This window comes from Triticum dicoccoides, chromosome 3A (genome assembly GCF_002162155.2).
Source record: "Triticum dicoccoides isolate Atlit2015 ecotype Zavitan chromosome 3A, WEW_v2.0, whole genome shotgun sequence".
Classification (NCBI taxonomy): Eukaryota; Viridiplantae; Streptophyta; class Magnoliopsida; order Poales; family Poaceae; genus Triticum; species Triticum dicoccoides.
This window is the reverse complement of record NC_041384.1, coordinates 560,482,695-560,490,848: the sequence shown is the minus strand read 5'-3', so window position 1 is coordinate 560,490,848 and position 8,154 is coordinate 560,482,695. Positions and strand designations below refer to the sequence as shown.

At 48.0% G+C, this 8,154-nt stretch overlaps 1 pseudogene; it reads right to left on the bottom strand.

Annotated features, from left to right (window-relative positions):
- Positions 1-2,776: 2,776 nt before the first annotated feature.
- On the bottom strand, positions 2,777-5,374 carry LOC119272559 (annotated as a pseudogene).
- Between the last annotated feature and the right edge of the window lie 2,780 nt (positions 5,375-8,154).

Here is an 8,154-nt window from a genome sequence, read left to right as displayed (position 1 = left end):
AAATATCACTTCCCTCTCCCTCGCATCAATCCGATAGTCGACTCGACTGCAGGGTGCGAGCGTTTGTCCTTTTTAGACGCCTATTCCGGGTACCACTAGATCTGTCTGTACGGGCCCGACGAAATAAAGACAGCTTTTATCACCCCGTTTGGGTGCTTCTATTATGTCACAATGCCATTCGGTTTGAAGAACGTCGGAGCCACATTCATGCGGATGATTCAGAAGTGCCTGCTCACTCAGATCAGTCAGAATGTGGAAGATACATGGATGACATTGTGGTCAAGTCACGTAAAGGTTCCGAGCTACTGACTGACCTTGCTGAAACCTTTGCCAACCTCAGAAGGTATGATATCAAGCCCAATCCATCAAAGTGCACGTTTGGAGTTCCAGGCGGAAAGTTACTCGGTTTTCTTGTTTCCGAACGAGGAATCGATGCTAACCTAGAGAAAGTAGGCGCTATACTCCGAATGAAGCGCCCTGTGCGTGTGCATGATGTCTAGAAGCTTACTGGTTGCTTGGCCGTCCTAAGTCGATTCATTTCTCGCCTCGGTGAAAAGGCGCTGCCTCTTTACCGACTGATGAAGAAATCAGACAAGTTCGGGTGGACCCCAGAAGCTGATGCAGTGTTTGTAGAGCTAAAAGCCCTGCTTTCCACCCAGCGGGTGCTTGCTGCTCCAATCAGCAAAGAGCCTCTACTGCTTTATATAGCAGCCACTGGACAAGTTGTCAGTACAGTACTTACGGTCGAGCGGGAAGACGAAGGAAAAGCTTATAAGGTTCAACGCCTAGTTTATTATATATCTGAAGTCCTGACCCCGTCAAAGCAGAGATATCCTCATTATCAGAAGCTTGTCTATGGGATTTACATGACCACGAAGAAGGTTGCACACTATTTCTCAGATCACTCTGTTAAAGTCGTCAGCGACGCTCCGTTGTCAGAGATTCTGCACAACAGAGATGCAACTGGTCGAGTGGCCAAATGGGCGATCGAACTCCTTCCCCTGGATATCAAGTTTGAGGCAAAGAAAGATATCAAGTCCCAAGCAATAGCAGATTTCCTCACCGAGTGGATCGAACAGCAACTGCCAACTCAAGTTCACTCTGAGCACTGGACCATGTTCTTTGACGGATCCAAGATGTTGAACGGTTCTGGCGCTGGAGTAGTTCTGGTATCCCCCCGAGGAGACAGGCTCAGATATGTCCTCCAGATTCACTTTGATTCCTCCAACAACGAGGCAGAGTATGAAGCACTCCTGTATGGGTTGCGCATGGCCATTTCACTCGGCGTCCGTCGCCTCATGGTCTATGGCGACTCAGATTTGGTAGTTAATCAAGTGATGAAGGAGTGGGACGTCAGAAGCCCATCCATGACTGGTTACTGCAACACAGTGAGAAAGCTCGAGAAGAAGTTTGAGGGGTTAGAACTCCACCACATACCCCGACTTAAAAATCAAGCAGCCGATGATTTGGCAAAGATAGGTTCCAAGAGAGAAGCCATTCCCAGCAATGTATTTTTGGAGCATATCCACTCGCCGACAGTTCAAGAAGATCCTTTTACTGAAGAACCCCCGCAACCTAAGAGCACCACAGATCCGACTAAAGTCGAGGTCCCAGCCGTGGTCGACCTGATCATGGAGGTTCTGGCCATTACTCCCGACTGGATGGTGCCCTACATTGCGTACATCCTCAGGAAAGAACTCCCGTAGGATGAAGAAGAGGCTCGACAGATCGTCCGTCGATCCAAGGCCTTTACTGTGATAAGAGGGCAGCTGTTCAGGGAAAGTGTGACTGGAGTCGGTCAGAAGTGCATAACGCCAGAAGAAGGTCGAATGATCCTCAATGACATCCACTCGAGGACCTGTGGTCATCATGCGTCCTCTCGAGCCATCGTGGCTAAAGCGTACTGAGCTGGATTCTACTGGCCACGAGCAAATGAAATGGCGAAAGATATAGTAGACAGATGTGGAGAGCGACCTTCCCACTCAGGGGCTTAGCTGCAGTCCAGCACTCGCCTAAGTCCTCCCACTAGGAGACTTAGTACAGTCCAGTACTTGCCTAAGTTTGAAGAAATCCTACCCAGTGGAGAGCAACCCTCCCACTCGGGGGCTTAGCTGCAGTCCAGCACTCGCCTAGGTTCTCCCACTAGGAGATTTAGCTGCAGTCCAGTACTCGCCTAAGTTTGAAAAAATCCTACCGAGTGGAGAGCAACCCTCCCACTCGGGGGCTTAGCTGTAGTCCAGCACTCGCCTAAGTTCTCCCACTAGGAGACTTAGCTGCAGTCCAGTACTCGCCTAAGTTTGAAATATATCCCTACCCGCAAGGATGACAAGGTGCGGGTCGACTGCAACCTTCTCCTTCGAAGCTGCGGCACAAGTACAACGTCCGCTCTATCCCTATCCGCAAGGATGACGAGGTGCAGGTCGACTGCAACCTTCTCCTTCGGAGCTGCTGCGTCTCCAGCGCAAATACTACTCGTGTAGCCAGGAAAAGGAATTGTTAAACAACTCATCTAAATTATGAAAAGAGAGGGACCAACAAAGCTAAATAAATGAGGTACTATTCAACAAAACACATCTAAGAATCATACATTCCATGAACCAGCACTGCAGTTCAACAACCAACATACCTAAATAAGCTCTGACATAAACGAACATATAATACATGTCAAGTTCTTTTATCACTTATATGAGCTATAAGTTATGTTAAAATTTATAGACATTGAGGACACATAATTAATACCCAAGGTACTAATAACTATCACATGGGCAACACGGAATTACAGCTTTAATCATTGAAATAACAGCAGGTCATATATAAAAAGAGAACAGCACTCAAAATAGCTTACCTGAGTCTGCAAATCATCACCAGTGACAATGTTACCCACCGTGCGCAGAGCTGGAATGAGAACAGAAGCCGAAGGGTGCCTAAATCAAAAAATAGGAATTAGCACATCAACCATGTGTAGCTGAGGGAAAAGGTGAACATGAAAAATGCTCTTACAAGAGAAGCTCCACAAGGCGAGGAAAAACACCAAGACTCAATCACAGATTGGATCTTGTCATTAGTACCATTAAACAAGTACGAGAGAGCCCAGCAGGCATCAGTGAGCACCTCCTCATCCTGAGAGTGGATAAGGCGCTGCAGTGCTGAGAGAGCCGGTTTGACTTGCCACACACACAGATCAACTCAAAAGCATCATTTTTTACAGCAAGTTCAATCAATGAGACAACTTCCCAGAATTAAACTTGTTGAAAGTTTGGCTGTGGTTTCCCACGGCAGAAGTTGGAGAGTGTCCATGTGGCATTCCTGAGCATTGAGAGCTTGGCATGCTCATTGAGCTGCTGCAACAAAGGGAACATACCACCACTTCCAAGCACAAGGTCACGACACTTTGGAGAGTCACCAGCAACATTCCCCAGAGCCCAAACAGCCTGAAAATACAAATATGAAACACATTAGCATCATGTCGTAAAGCCTCTGAAAGAAGAAAATCTTTTGAGTTGTTCTCATGCCTGTTCGTGGACATCCTCACTAGGAGAGCTGAGTAGCTTGACAAAGATGGGCACAACACCGTACTCAACCACCACTTTGGTGTTGTCTGATGTGCCTGATGCAATGTTGGTGAGCGCCCATGCAGCCTCAAACTGTATCAGAAAAAATTAGGTAAGCATGTGCCACTTTGAGTGATTAAATGCAACTACAATCAAATTAACATAACTTCATCATTAGGATTGTTCTCACCTAGAGTTGGGGATAGTCCTCCCGTGTGAGGAACTCAATGAAGCGAGGCACCACGCCTGTGTAGATCACTTCCTAAATTGGAGGGCTTCTCTCTACAAACATTATGCAACATATCAGCAGGCCGTCACAATTTTGAATTAGAAGCAGGTACGACTTTTTCTTAAAAAAATACATGGATTGATCATAAATTAATTAGTGTTGAATATTTAATAGATGGTGTAGGCCAAAAAACAAGCATCCATTGTTTCCCTAATTATTATTTTCATAAGCATTGCAGGGTCACATTACTGAAACAATGTTACCTAGATCGACAAACAGTCAGCAGAACATTGGTTTAAAAAGGCAATAGTTAAATCAAACACTATGATACGGTGCAGGAGCAGATGAATGGACTTGACATGTTCAGTGAATTTTAAATCTCGGAAAGTAATATGGGGACAAGTAATTGATTTTGCCCCCCTAATACGCAAGTGAACTAAGACCTACACTCGTGGTTTAGCCACGAGCCCACGAGCAAATCTAGAACTGGCAGACCTCTCAGAGCAGAGGCGGAGGACGAAAGAAAAATAAGGTGTGGCGAACTCAATCTTAAGTAAAAGATTGACGCAAAATGATAATAGTCAATACACAGTAAAAATACATATCAATATTTTCATGTGATCCTCAACATAACCAAATACAATGATAATGTTCTCACAGAAAAAATACAATGATAATGAAAACATTTTCTTGTGCGGGTGATAATGGAAACATATTTAACTTGAAAATCTATCTAAACCAGCAGTCCATCACGCATTGCTTGATGCCCAACCCACGGCCACCCACGGCCACCGTTGGCCCTCCCGTCGTAGCCTCCCGTCGTCCGTCTCGTCCTGGCCAGCCACAGCCACGCTAGCCAGGGTTGAACTTTTTTTCCTTTTTTTTTAGAACAGCTCGCTAGGGTTGCTGCATGCATGTGTTGTGTGAGCGGTTGACAGGATGACTGGGGCGATTGGTTCAGCAAGTCGGCTCGTGGGCCTGTATCTACATGGCACCGTGGCCCATTTATATCAAGCAACTGCAGCGAGCCTATCAAGTCAATCACATGTTATGCATAGGTATAGAATCTTTTTCGCACCCAAGAATCAAGGTATGGCAGCCACCACCCCTTGCCCACTGGGGCGCTCCGCTAGTGTCTCAGAGTAATAATCATGGATAGTGTATTGACAGAGGTATGCGACGCGCGGGTTCTCGTCCTCGATGGCGTTGGCGGCGCGGAGGATGGGGACGATGGGCACGAGGGAGGACGGCACTAGCTCGCTCTCCTCCTCCTTGCCGGAGAAGCCCTACCCCTCCTCCGCCGCTCCGGCGCCACGGCCACGCGCATGCATGATCTCGACGAGCGGGCGCGTGATCCCCTGGGCGCGGGGTCCAGTGGCACCACATAGTTGCCCGTCGAGGCCGCCGCGGCGAGCACCGCCCTACCCCTCCTCCGCCGCTTCGGCGCCACGGCCACGCGCATGCGACTACGGCGGGTGCCGCGGGGGAGCTGCGAGGAGGCGAGGGTCCGCGCGAGGGGGGCGGCGGCGGTGGCTTCCATGGGGATCGGAGCGGATGAAGGTGGGAGCTTGGGGGAGTGTTGCGCGTAGCCCATGCTCGCCGGAACGGCCGGAGTGGGTGGTGGCAGCGGCGAGGAGATCGTGGGGAGAGGAGCCGGGAACGGGATCGTGGGAAGGATGAGAGAGAGAGTTTTTTCAGGGATGAGAGAGAGTGGTGGGGTGGGAGTGGATCGGGCCGAGGTGGATGGTGACACGCTTAGTAAAAGCGTGGGGGTCTTACCTGCGCTGTAGCTACTTATTTAGCAGCAGCGCAAGTTTTATACCCCTCGCTACTATTATGGCCTGTCCTCGGGGCATGGTGAAGACCACTTAGTAGCAGCGCGGGTTTATACCCCTCGCTACTACTACTAACTTAGTAGTAGCGCGGTTTTTATACCCCTCGCTACTACTAATTAGAAGTAGCGCCTCCTTTTAAACCGCGCTACTGGTAAGCTTCTGTGTATAAGGTTTTCCCTAGTAGTGAGGAAGGGGAAACTTGCCCCCCAAGCCAAGGGGGCGCCCCCTTTAGGGTTTCCCCTTAACCCTAGGCGCATGGGCCCTAGGGGGATGGTACCCAGCCCACTTAGGGGCTGGTTCCCCTCCACATACATCCCATAGGGCCCTCCGGGGCAGGTGGACCCTCCCGGTGGAACCCCGGAACCCTGTCGTCGGTCCCGGTACAATACCGGCAAACCCCCGAACACTTCCGGTGACCGTATGAGGACTTCCCATATATAAATCTTCACCTCCGGACCATTCCGGAACTCCTCGTGACATCCGGGATCTTATCCGGGACTCCGAACAACCTTCAGTAACCACATACTATTTCCCATAACAACTCTAGTGCCACCGAACCTTAAGTGTGTAGACCCTACGGGTTTGGGAACCATGTAGACATGACCGAGACATCTCTCCAGCCAATAACCAACAGCGGGATCTGGATACCCATGTTGGCTCCTACATGTTCCACGATGATCTCATCGGATGAACCATGATGTCAAGGATTCAATCAATCCCGTATGCAATTCCCTTTGCCTATCAGTATGTCACTTGCCCGAGATTCGATCGCCGGTATCCCCATACCTCGTTCAATCTCATTACCGGCAAGTCTCTTTACTCGTTCTGTAACGCATGATCCCATGGCTAACTCCTTAGTCACATTGAGCTCATTATGATGATGCATTACCGAGTGGGCCCAGAGATACCTCTCCGTCATATGGAGTGACAAATCCCAGTCTCGATTCGTGTCAATCCAACAGACACTTTCGGAGATACCTGTAGTGCACCTTTATAGCCACCCAGTTATGTTGTGACGTTTGGTACACCCAAAGCATTCCTACGGTATCCGGGAGTTGCACAATCTCATGGTCTAAGGAAATGATACTTGACGTTAGAAAAGCTTTAGCAAACGAACTACACGATCTTGTGCTGCTTAAGATTGGGTCTTGTCCATCATGTCATTCTCCTAGTGATGTGATCCCGTTATCAATGACATCCAATGTCCATGGTCAGGAAACCACGACCATCTATTGATCAACGAGCTAATCAACCAGAGGCTTACTAGGGACATATTACGATCTATGTATTCACACATGTATTACGGTTTCCGGTTAATACAATTATAGCATGCACAATAGACAATTATCATGAACAAGGAAATATAACAATAACCATTTTATTATTGCCTCTAGGGCATATTTCCAACAGTGAGGTCCCTAGCGAGTTGTCGTGGGTGATCTCGAGCTCCTTCACGCTGGACTTGGGATCGGAGAGCTCGCCGAGCTTCCTGGTTTGGCCCTGAAGCTGCGTGTTCAGTGCCTTGAGGTCAGAGCGCGTCTCTTCGTGCAATTTGATGAAGCTGTCACGGATCCTGTCGAGGTACTCCCGGAGGTCTGGATCCATGGCAACCCAGAAACACAGTCGTGTTGAAGTGGTGAGAATTTTTTTGGAAGGGTGGTGGACTGGCTCTGATACCACGTGTTAGGTACCCACTACTATTCTCTCATAGATCGATAGAGGAATCAAATATGGTGGCGATTACAGGAGTTCTGGAGGAAGAAGAAGAAGTACAAGGGCAACCGATACAAGTCGTTGTCATCACCATTTGTTTGATCCCAGCCAGGACGGATGTTCGTTCTGTTCTCCCGTGTATATTTGCTACCTCTTGAGCACTGCGTTAGTTTTCTCTTGAAGAGGAAAGGGTGATGCAGCAAAGTAGCGTAAGTATTTCCCTCAGTTTTTGAGAACCAAGGTATCAATCCAGTAGGAGACTACACGCAAGTCACCTTGCACCTACACAAACAAATAAGAACCTCGCAACCAACGCGATAAAGGGGTTGTCAATCCCTTCACGTTCACTTACGAGAGTGAGATCTGATAGAGATAATAAGATAAATACTTTTGGTATTTATATAGATCGGAAAATAAGGATTGCAAAATAAAATAGAGTGGAAACTTATACGATGGAAAATAGACCCGGGGGCCATAGGTTTCACTAGTGGCTTCTCTCAAGATAGCATAAGTATTACGGTGGGTAAACAAATTACTGTCGAGCAATTGATAGAAAAGTGCATAATTATGAGAATATCTAGGCGTGCTCATGTATATAGGCATCACGTCCGCGACAAGTAGACCGAAACGATTCTGCATCTACTACTATTACTCCACACATCGACCGCTATCCAGCATGCATCTAGAGTATTAAGTTCATAAGAACAGAGTAGCACATTAAGAAAGATGACATGATGTAGAGGGATAAACTCAAGCAATATGATATAAACCCCATCTTTTTATCCTCGATGGCAACAATACAATACGTGCCTTGCTGCCCCTGCTG